General features: G+C 44.6%; 1 long non-coding RNA gene across 1 annotated transcript; it reads left to right on the forward strand.

Moving 5' to 3' along the window:
- The first annotated feature begins 669 nt into the window (after positions 1-669).
- Positions 670-9361, forward strand: LOC138846500 (uncharacterized). Its single transcript, XR_011384023.2, has 2 exons — positions 670-8452; positions 9103-9361. It is a non-coding gene; the product is annotated as an uncharacterized LOC138846500 (long non-coding RNA).
- Positions 9362-10055: the final 694 nt, after the last annotated feature.

Below are 10055 nucleotides of genomic sequence, written 5' to 3' on the forward strand. Positions count from 1 at the left end.
TTATGTTCATGTGGTTACTCACCAGCATGCCTTCTCCCATGTTTAACACAGGCTGAGCCTTGACTAGAGGCCTTCCCACATTCTTTACATTCATACTTTTCTTAACAGTGTGAGTTCTCTGATGTTGAACAAGATATGAAGAAGCACTAAAGCCCTTCCCACATGCCTTCCATTTACATGGTTTCTCACCCAGATACAACTTCTGATGTATAACATATTGATGTTCACTACTAAAGTCCCTCCCACATTCTTCCTGTTTTTCCTGGGTATGTGTTCTGCCATGTTGAACAAATGCTGAGCCTTGACAAAAAGTCTTCCCACATCCCTGTATCCAAATGGTCTCTCTCTGTTAAGAATACTCTGTTGTAGAGCAAAAGATGTACAATTTTTATAAGTGGACATTTCGTCATAATTGGTTATCTCACATTTCAGTTGCAAATGTGAAAGCAAATTAAAAAATTTTTTTTGTTTTCCTATGTAGAAAAAATAAATTCCTGTGGAAGAAAAAAGACAAAATACCATAATACTAAAATATTGTTGTGATAGTCAAAAAAGGAGGAATGAAGCGATTAATGAGAGTTTATATGAACTAAGGCTGGTTATTAGTGAAACAGGTGTCACTTTATTTGAAGAGCTAATTAAAACATTGACATTCAAGCACCCTCCAGACCCCCTGAACCAGAATACACAGTGAATGAATGTTCCTGTGCATCTATTTTTTTAAAAAAGCATTTTACTGAAATATAATAAACATACCAAGAAATGCATGTAAGTTTACAGATGAGTTCTTTGTTCTCTGATCACACTCCTAGCCAACACCCAAGAACAAAACATTACTAGCACCCCTAAGAGTCCTATCTTTCTTTTAATGTGGGAAAGAAGAGTATATTGTCATTCACATGGTATGATTAAGTGAAACAATATTTATAACTTATTGCCAAATTATATGACATCCACATAATTTTTATACTGTTATATTAACTATCACAAATAAGAAAAAAATCTGATATTTATCTTTTGGGTTTGGCTTATTTCACTGAGCACACTGATTTCCAGTTGTATTCATTCTGTTGTAGATATATTTCATTTTTTTAATACTAAGTAATATTTCATCATGGATATATACATTTGGTATATAGGTATATGTGTGTGTGTGTATGGGTGGATATGTCTGCCCATCAGCTGATGGACATCTAGGTTGATTCCAAATGTTAGCTATTGTGAGTTGAACTGCTATTAACACAAGAGTGCAGGGAATTCTTTCATATGCTGATTTCATTTCTTTTGGATATATTCCAAAGAGTGAAATAGCTGGGTCATATGGAAGATTTATTTTTATTTTATGAGGAATCTCCATACCGTTTTTCATTATGGTTGCACTAACTGGCATTCCCATCAACGTATTAGGGTACCTTTTTCTCTACATCCTCACCATCACTTATTGTTTGTTAATTTCTCTATGTAAGACATTATACCTGGGGTGAGGTGAAACTTCATTGTGGTTTTGATTTGCATTTCCTAGATGGCTAGTGATCCTGAGCATTTTTTCACTTGTCTGTTGCTATCTGCATTTTATCCTTTGAAAAATGCCTGCTCATATCCTTTGCCCATTTCTTAGCAGGTTGTTTTGTTGTTGAGCTTCTTGAGCTCCTTATGTCATCTGTATGTTTTTAATCCTTTATTGAATGCATAGTTTGCAAATATTTTCTCCCATTCTGTCAGTTGCCTCTTCACTTTGTCATTTGTTTCCTTTGCTGTGCAGAAGCTTTTTAGCCTGATGCAATCCCATTTGTCAATTTTTGTTTTCACGGCCTGTGTTTCTGGAGTCTTATCCAAGAAGTCTTTGCCTAGGCCAATGTCTTAGAGCAGTTCACCTACGTCTTCCTCTAGTAATTTAATGGTTTCAGGTCTTAAGTTTAGATCCTGGATCCATTGAGTTGAATTTTGTATGTGGTTTAAGGTAGGGATCTTGTTTCAAACTTCTGCGGGTGGAAATCCAGTTTTCCCAACACCTCTTATTGAAGAGACTATCATTTATACAGGAAATGATTTTAGCTAGTTTGCCAAAGATGAGTTTGTTGTAGATACAGATATGTGGATTCATGTCTGGGGTTTCTATTCTGTTCCATTAGTCTACAGGTCTACCTGTGCATCAAATTTTTAACATCTGTAACAAATGCTTCTGACACAGATGAAATTTTTACTTGTGTAACCTGTATTTCATCCCTCCATCCCCTCCTCCAGATTTCTCTTTGCATTTAAATTAAAATCCATCTAACTTTTCATAAATAATGTGGTCCTTGCTTACCTATCAGGCCTCATGCCAAGCCACATCTCTCTTGGTTCCTATTCACATCACTTCCCCTTTCAGCACCTAGAATGTATCACAAGCTTTCTCATCTTTTGTGTAGGTGGTGTCATTTCCCAGAAAGCCTTTGGCATGGGTTCTTTGCAGACCAGATCTTTCTCACCCTATACATGTTTAAGGTAAAAGGTCATTGCACCAAGAATGTTGTAAGCTGCTGGCTTTGTCTAAGAACATTCATTTATTTTCTGTTCCTATTACTTCATTTCTTTGCTTTCCCACTGGCTTTCAGTATATAAATAGCAATATATTCTTCATTTATTTCTCCCAAACTCCCTGTACTAGACATTATTTTGGCTCTCATGCCCTTTGCCCACTTGCTAAGCCAGTGAATATGTTGTATCACATGGCAAAGAAATACTTATCAGTTGATTTATGATAGGGACTGGATTACTCCAGATGGGCCCTCAAAGCAGAGCTTTTTCCTTGCTGGGGGTGCAAGAAGTCAGAGAGATTTAGCAGAAGGGAAGTCAGGATAGTCACAGCGTGAGAAGGATGGCTCCTGCCAGACAGAGATAAATTCTGCCAGTAACTGGTGAGCTCGGAAGAGGACCCTGAGCCCCAAAGAACAGCAGCTATGGTTGATATCAGTTTTTTCTCCACATATTTACTTAATTAACTTATTTGAAAGGCAGAGTGACAGGCAGAAGGGGAGGAACACAGATCTTCTATCCACTGGTTCACTCCCTAAATGGCTGCTACAGCCAGGTCTGGGCCAGGCCAAAGACAGGAGCCAGTGACTCCAGCTGGGTTTCCCACATGGGTAGCAGGGTCCCAAGCAATTGGGCCACTCTCTGCTGCCTTCCTATGCACATTAATGGAATTGAATCAGAAGTGAGCAGCTGGGACTTTAAGCTCCAATATGGGATGCTTGTATAACAAGCAGCAGCTCAACATGTACGCCACAATGCCAGCTGTAGTTGATATCTTGACTTGGCTATGCTGCACTGGACTTCTACTCTATAGAACTACAATTGAGGGTGGTTTTAAGCTACTAAGTCTATGATAGTTTATTACAAGCATAGTTTGTTACAAGCAGTACACATTAATACATTCTTCAAGAGTGGGCCCAACCCATGTCAATCAGCACAAAACTATAACCCATTGATATACAGAAGGAATTGGCTGATAACAAGCAACAAACAAAATCATTGGACAAAAATAAGTTAAATCAGGATACTAAAGGGCAATCATTGTCAATCCACTAATATGAATGAGGGAATCCTTGAAACAATGTCTAGAGTGAGACAGAGAAGGTACAGGTAAAGTTCAGATATCTTGTGCCAAAAAGGAAGGAAAATATCAGATTCATGGGTTCCTAAACTCTTCAAATTATATTAATTAAATATGTACAGCTTTTTGTATGTCAGTCATAGCTCAACAAAGTGGGTAAAAAAATTGGGATGGATATTTGGCGAAGCGGTAAGACACCACTTTGCAATGTCTACACCCTGTATCAGAACACCTGAGTTCTAGTACCAGCTCCACTTCCAATTCTAGCTTCTTGCTAATGTACACTGTGGGAGGCAGCAGGTGATGGCCCAAGTCGTTGGGTCTCTGCCACCGAGCTGGGAATCTGATGGAGTTCCATAACTGGCCTAAAAGTCATCTTAAGAATGGGAGTACGAGTTGGCGAATTATTTCATCTTTGTAAATATACACTGAACCAAATGTCTCAGCTTGGTCTAATTCTGTCAATCTAAGAAAATACTTTCCATTGTTATTTGGTATCCCTTTCTCAACACTTCTTCCTGCTTTTTTTTAAAAAAGATTTATTTATTTATTTATATGAAAGTCAGAGTTACACAGAGAGAGGAGAGGCAGAGAGAGAGAGGTCTTCCATCCGCTGGTTCACTCCCCAGTTGGCTGAAACAGCTGGAGCTGCGCCAATCCAAAGCCAGGAGCCAGGTCTTTCACATGGGTGCAGGGGCCCAAGGACTTGGGCCATCTTCTACTGCTTTCCCAGGCCATAGCAGAGAGCTGGATCGGACATGGATTAGTGGGGACTCAAACTGGTGCCCCTGCTTTTTTTTTTTTTTTAAGATTATTTATTTATTTGAAAGGCACAGTAATAGAGAGAGGAAAGAGAGAAAGCATTCATTCCCTGATTCACTCCCCAAATGGCTACAATGGCCAAAGCCTGGAACTTGGAACTCCATGCAGGGTCTCCCATGCAGGGGGCAGGGCCCAAAAACTTGGACTATGATCCACTGCTTTCCCAGGCACATCAGCAGGGAGCTAGATCAGAAGCAGAACAGCTGGAACGCAAACTGGCACTTTGACATGAGATCTCATCTTATTAACAAGGTGATCAGTCATCTTCTCAGGTCCCTGGGGAATTCCAAATCTTCTGACGTGTGGTCCAATGAAGCCATCAAGTGAAGCCCATGGCTCTAACTCCCCAGCCACAGACTGCCCGGGGAGCTTAAACAATTTTCTAGGACATTTCACTCCTTCACTGCCCTATGGTAGCCCCCCCGGCAAGACATCCCACATCGTACCTGCTCCGTAATTTACTCAATGAATGCATGAACGCCAGTTAGAAAAAAAAACAGTCTCATAAGGAGGAAACAGGTACTTGGCATCATTCCTCCAAACAGGAGGAATTCAAGAGGTAGGTGATTAGATGGTGCCGTCTTAGGTAGAACACTTCAGGCTAATTCATGAAAAATAGTTATGTAACCTAAAAATCCCAGCATTTCAAGGAGAAACACCGACTTATGTGAGCCACGCCTTTAGGAATGTGAGAACCAATCCGTCTCTGTTGGAGTTCTATCAGACTCTGGGAAACCCAAGCTGGAAGAAAAGGAGACTTCGATGTCCACAGATGACGGAAGCCAATAAACCTTCTCGTCCCTCCCTGTCAGCCTCCTTACAGGCTACGACCACCTGCAGACAAAATCTGGGAAGAGTGGGGGCGGGGGGGTCGAAGCCCACGGAACCCAGCTGCTCACAGCTGCACGCAGGGCAGACCTCTTCCTGGAGGCAGAATCACAAACGCCTACAGTGTTCCGGCCAGGCCCCCCTGGAGGAGGCTGATCTACGTCTGACACTGGGCTCCATGGCTCTCCTTGACAGATTCTCCTCGTTCCACCCTCACACTCTGGATGTTGAAAAACAGTTCATATCACCCAAGCCAGAACTTTTTTCATGGTGCCAGGATAGGGTGAGGTCAGCCAAGACAGGACAAGTGGAGAAAATAGAAGAACTCGCTCAGGCTCAATTTTCTCATCACTAATACAGGGTTAAGAACACCAGTCACTACATATGGTTCTCTTGAAGAGTAAGAAAACCCACAGAAAACACTTAATAGAAGAATTGTATAACATGAGTTAGCTGTTATTATTGAAGTTATTATATGAAGAACATTACATGCCCTTTATTTCATTTTTACAAAAGAAGAACGTTGCTTCTATTCTTTGTGGACACATCTCTCTGGCATGCTTTATTATAATTTTAAGCACAAAATTTAGAAAGCAGCCTTAAGAATATCGTTCTACAGGGCTGACACTGTGGTGTAGTGGGTAAAGTCGCCTCCTGCAGTGCCAGCATCTTGTATAAGGTGCCAGTTTGAGTCCCAGCTGCTCCACTTCCGATCCAGCTCTCTGCGATGGCCTGGGAAAGCAGTGGAAGATGGCCCTGTGCTTGGGCCCCTGCACCCACAGAGACCCCAAAGAAGCTCCTGGCTTTGGATCGGCTCCGCTCCAGCCATTGCAGCCATTTGGGGAGTGAACCAGTGGATGGAAGACCTTTTTTTTTCTCTCTCTCTGCCTCTCTCTAACTCTGCCTTTCAAATAAATAATTTTTTAAAAAATCATTCTTAAAAAAAAGCAGAAAAGACTGACACTTGAATTGACACTTGAATTTCTCCCACACTAAAGAGGCCCCACTCTGATATGATGGCTGGAAATATCAAAGCTTGTCACTGGGAAAGTAATTTGTACGACAGGTCTTTGGAAGTCCTTTTACCTGCACTAACAGCTTTTACATAACACTGCTATAATCCTTAAGAGATAATAAAATTTTTCAATGATTTATTTATTTGAAAGGCAGAATGTCAGAAGGAGAGAGAGAGGGAGAGGGAGAGGCAGAGAGAGAAAGAGATCTTCCACCTATTGGTTCACTCTTCAAATGGTGGCAACAGCCAGGTCTGAGCCAGACCAAAGCCAGGAACCAGGAATTCCATCCATCCGGGCCTCCCATACAGATGGCAGGGGCCCAAGCACTCGGACCATCTTCTGCTACTTTTGCAGGTGCAGCAGGTACTCCAACACAGGACGTCAGCATCGCAAGTGGTGGCCTAGCCTGCTGAGCCACGCCAGCCTCGAGGGTCTTTTTCAGACTACAGGAGGCTCAGGGCGTGCTCTTCTCTTCCTGGAGCACGCATGCGCATGGTATGAAGTCCACAGCCTCCTTTTTAAACTAAGAATTAAGAGTCTTTTGCTTCCTAACATAAGTGGTTAGCGTGAATCTATTCTAGACACAAAACAGAACCCTAGTCACAAGCTAGCAAGAAAGAGGTAGAGAATGCATCCCTAAATAACTATTCTATCTTCAGGTTACTCATTTTTTTCACAAGTCTGTATTAACTCTGCCTTCAGAAATTTCATATGCACATCCATTAATTGTACTTTATCAATATAATTAGGCTCATTCACTAACAAGAGTCTTCTCTGGAAGACATAACTCTGGCTAAGTGGTGGTTATAGACTAAGAGAATGAATGCAAAGTGGACGGAATCTTGCCTACGGAAAAGATGCTCACAAACTTGCCAAACCCCTGTTCTCCTTCACTAAATAACCAAAATATTGCCCACAAGAACCTTGCAAAATATCTTAGAAAATCTCATACTAGATGGCATTCCTAAATAACTTAAACACTTCTTGACTACCACTGCCCGTAACTGTGCACATCTCGGGCTCACACGGGTACCCCTTCTCAGGACTAACCCTATTCCCCGCCCACCAGTCCATCACGTGAGCGTCCCTGACCTAGCCAGCTGCATGGTCTTGAGCTCTGATCGTGCGCACGGCCATTCCCAGCACAGCCTCACATCCAGAACCAACGGGAGAGAAAGGGAGCCGGGCGCTGCTTCCCCAAGCTCCCAGCCTGGCAGGAGGCGCAGTCTCCGCGGGGGAGGTCCCCTGAAGACCCCTCTGGCTCAGAAAGGTCAGCAGCGGTCAGCACGGTGCCGGGACACCGCATCCCGCAGCCCGAGGCCACCCAGACCGGCTCCCTGCTGGCGCACCCCTGGGAGGCAGCGCGGGCTCCAGGCTCCGGCCTGGCCCACACCTGGCCGTTGAGGGCATCTGGGGAGCGCGCCCGCGGAAGGGGGACCTGTCTGTCTCCCTCGCTCTCTCAAATACAGGAGTGACTGGATAAACACACACACACACGACAGAGAACTCGTGCAATCGTAGTTCTGCGTCTCCTGCGGGAGAACATCACCGGAAGGCTTGGTAACCGCCCCGGCGCGGGCCCACTGCCCGGTGCGGACCCGCGCGGCGGCTGGAAGCCGAGCCCGAGGCCTAGGTCACGGCGGCACCTCCACAGCTAACGGACGCAGGGGCACCCAGTCCTCGCGGGCACGCGCACGAGCGCACGCAACGACCCCCGCGCCTGAGACCCCGCCAGAGCCCACGGAGCCTCCCTGCCCTCGCGCTCGCCGCCTGTTGGGGTCCGGGTCCCGCGCCGGCCCACGTCCGCAGAGGTCCCCCAGTTCCTCCCATTATTGTTGTCTTCTTCACTCAAGCCCTGGTTACCCCGTGGGGTTGGTCGGAGTCCGCAAAGCCCTTCCCCAGAGAACAAGCACTGCCTTAGCCTAAGTTCGCTGCCCGGCTATAGTAACGAAAAACTGGCAGTGGGATCCGGGGTCCTAGTTGTCCCCGGTGGCCTCTGGGAAATGTAGTCCAAGCTAAATTGGCCTGGCCTCAGTGGCCTTTGGGAAATGTAGTCCAGAGGCGTAAAACGGCCGCGCAAGGACTGCCCACCCGGCGCCCCGGGGACTGGGAGTGCGCAGGCGCAGGAGCGCCGGTAGCGCTGGCCGTGGAACCCGGAGCTGGGAGATAACGAAAAATCCTGTAATAGGTACTAAAATGTGTCCTGACGTTAACGTGAAAATATGGTAGCTATTCAAAATAACTTATATTATTCAATAAAATATTAATAGGCGTAAAGTAACCTGGTATTGCTAATAATAGACTAAACATGTGAGGGAAATGTAGCCGCCCTCTGATAAAGCGATTTAATTTTTATTAGATATTAAAATTATAGGCTAGGGGCCGACGCTGTGGCGTAGCGGGTTAACGCCCTAGCCTGAAGTGCCGGCATCCCATATGGACGCCGGTTCTAGTCCCGGCTGCTCCACTTCCAATCCAGCTCACTGCTAGGGAAAGCAGAGGAAGATGGCCCAAGTCCTTGGGCCCCTGCACCCACGTGGGAGACCTGGAAGAAGCTCCTGGCTCCTGGCTTCAGATCAGCGTGGCTCTGGCCATTGTGGCCAACTGGGGAGTGAACCAGCGGATGGAAGACCTTTCTCTCTCTCTCTCTCTCTCTCTCTGCCTCTCCTTTGCTCTCTGTATAATTCTGACTTTCAAGTAAATAAATAAATCTTTAAAAAATAAAAATACAATTATAGGCTATAGTGTTGTGTAGTCTTAAGATTTTTCTTGAGGGGCTGGCGCTGGCATCTCATATGGACACCTGTTTGAATCCTGGCTGCTCCACTTCTGATCCAGCTCTCTGCTATGGCCTGGGAAAGCAGTAGAAGATGGCCCAACTCCTTGGGCCCCTGCACCCATGTGGGAGACCCGGAAGAAGCTCCTGGCTCCTGGCTTTGGATCAGTTCAGCTCCAGCCATTGCGGCCATCTGGGGAGTGAACCAGCAGATGGAAGCCCTTTCTCTGTCTCTCCCTCTCTCTGTAACTCTACCTCTCAAATGAATAAATGAAAAATATTAAAAAAAAGATTTTCTTTGAAAAAGAAAATAAATACAATCAGGCTAATTAAACAACTATTACCTAAATTTAAAAGACATGTATCTTTCTGTCCTACCATGCATTACAGGATTTTTACTCTTCTTGATTACTTTTCCAGTAACATTTCTCTGAATTGCCTGGAGCTTTTACGGCGTTGTTCTTTTTGTTTATGTAGCAGTAAAGCCGAATTCAGGCAAATGTAAGATTCACTTTGCCTTCCAACCCAGCTTTTATTAAGCCCACATCACACTGTCTCCTGTTGTCAGCTCAATAACATTTGGGGACGGAATAGGATTCTGCTTGATGGTAGCAGCAGGCTTCGGCCTTGGAATTGATTCCCAGCTCTGCACGCGTGTCCATCCACTGTGTTCTGCAGGCTTTCCCAGGTACAGCGGCTGTGCACGTGTAGACTGCTCATCTCCCTCTGAACTCCGTTAACCTGGAAACTACAGGGAGAGGGCTTGCTGCCTGCTCCCTTCATGTTGATTTTGTAATTGGCCAGATAATATTTTGGCTGCTTCTGCAAAGGCATTTTTCGGATAAGATTAACGTTGAAATCAATGGTCTTTGAGTAAACCACATTAGCCTTTATGATTTGGGGTGGACCATATCCAATCAGTTGAAGGATTTAATATAGACTTCTTCATGCAAGAAGGAATATTTAAAAAAAAAAAGATTTACTTATTTGAAAGAGTTACAGAGAGGCAGAGAGA

This window comes from Oryctolagus cuniculus, chromosome 18 (assembly GCF_051225735.1).
Source record: "Oryctolagus cuniculus isolate XC-2025 breed Fujian yellow rabbit chromosome 18, ASM5122573v1, whole genome shotgun sequence".
Classification (NCBI taxonomy): domain Eukaryota; kingdom Metazoa; phylum Chordata; class Mammalia; order Lagomorpha; family Leporidae; genus Oryctolagus; species Oryctolagus cuniculus.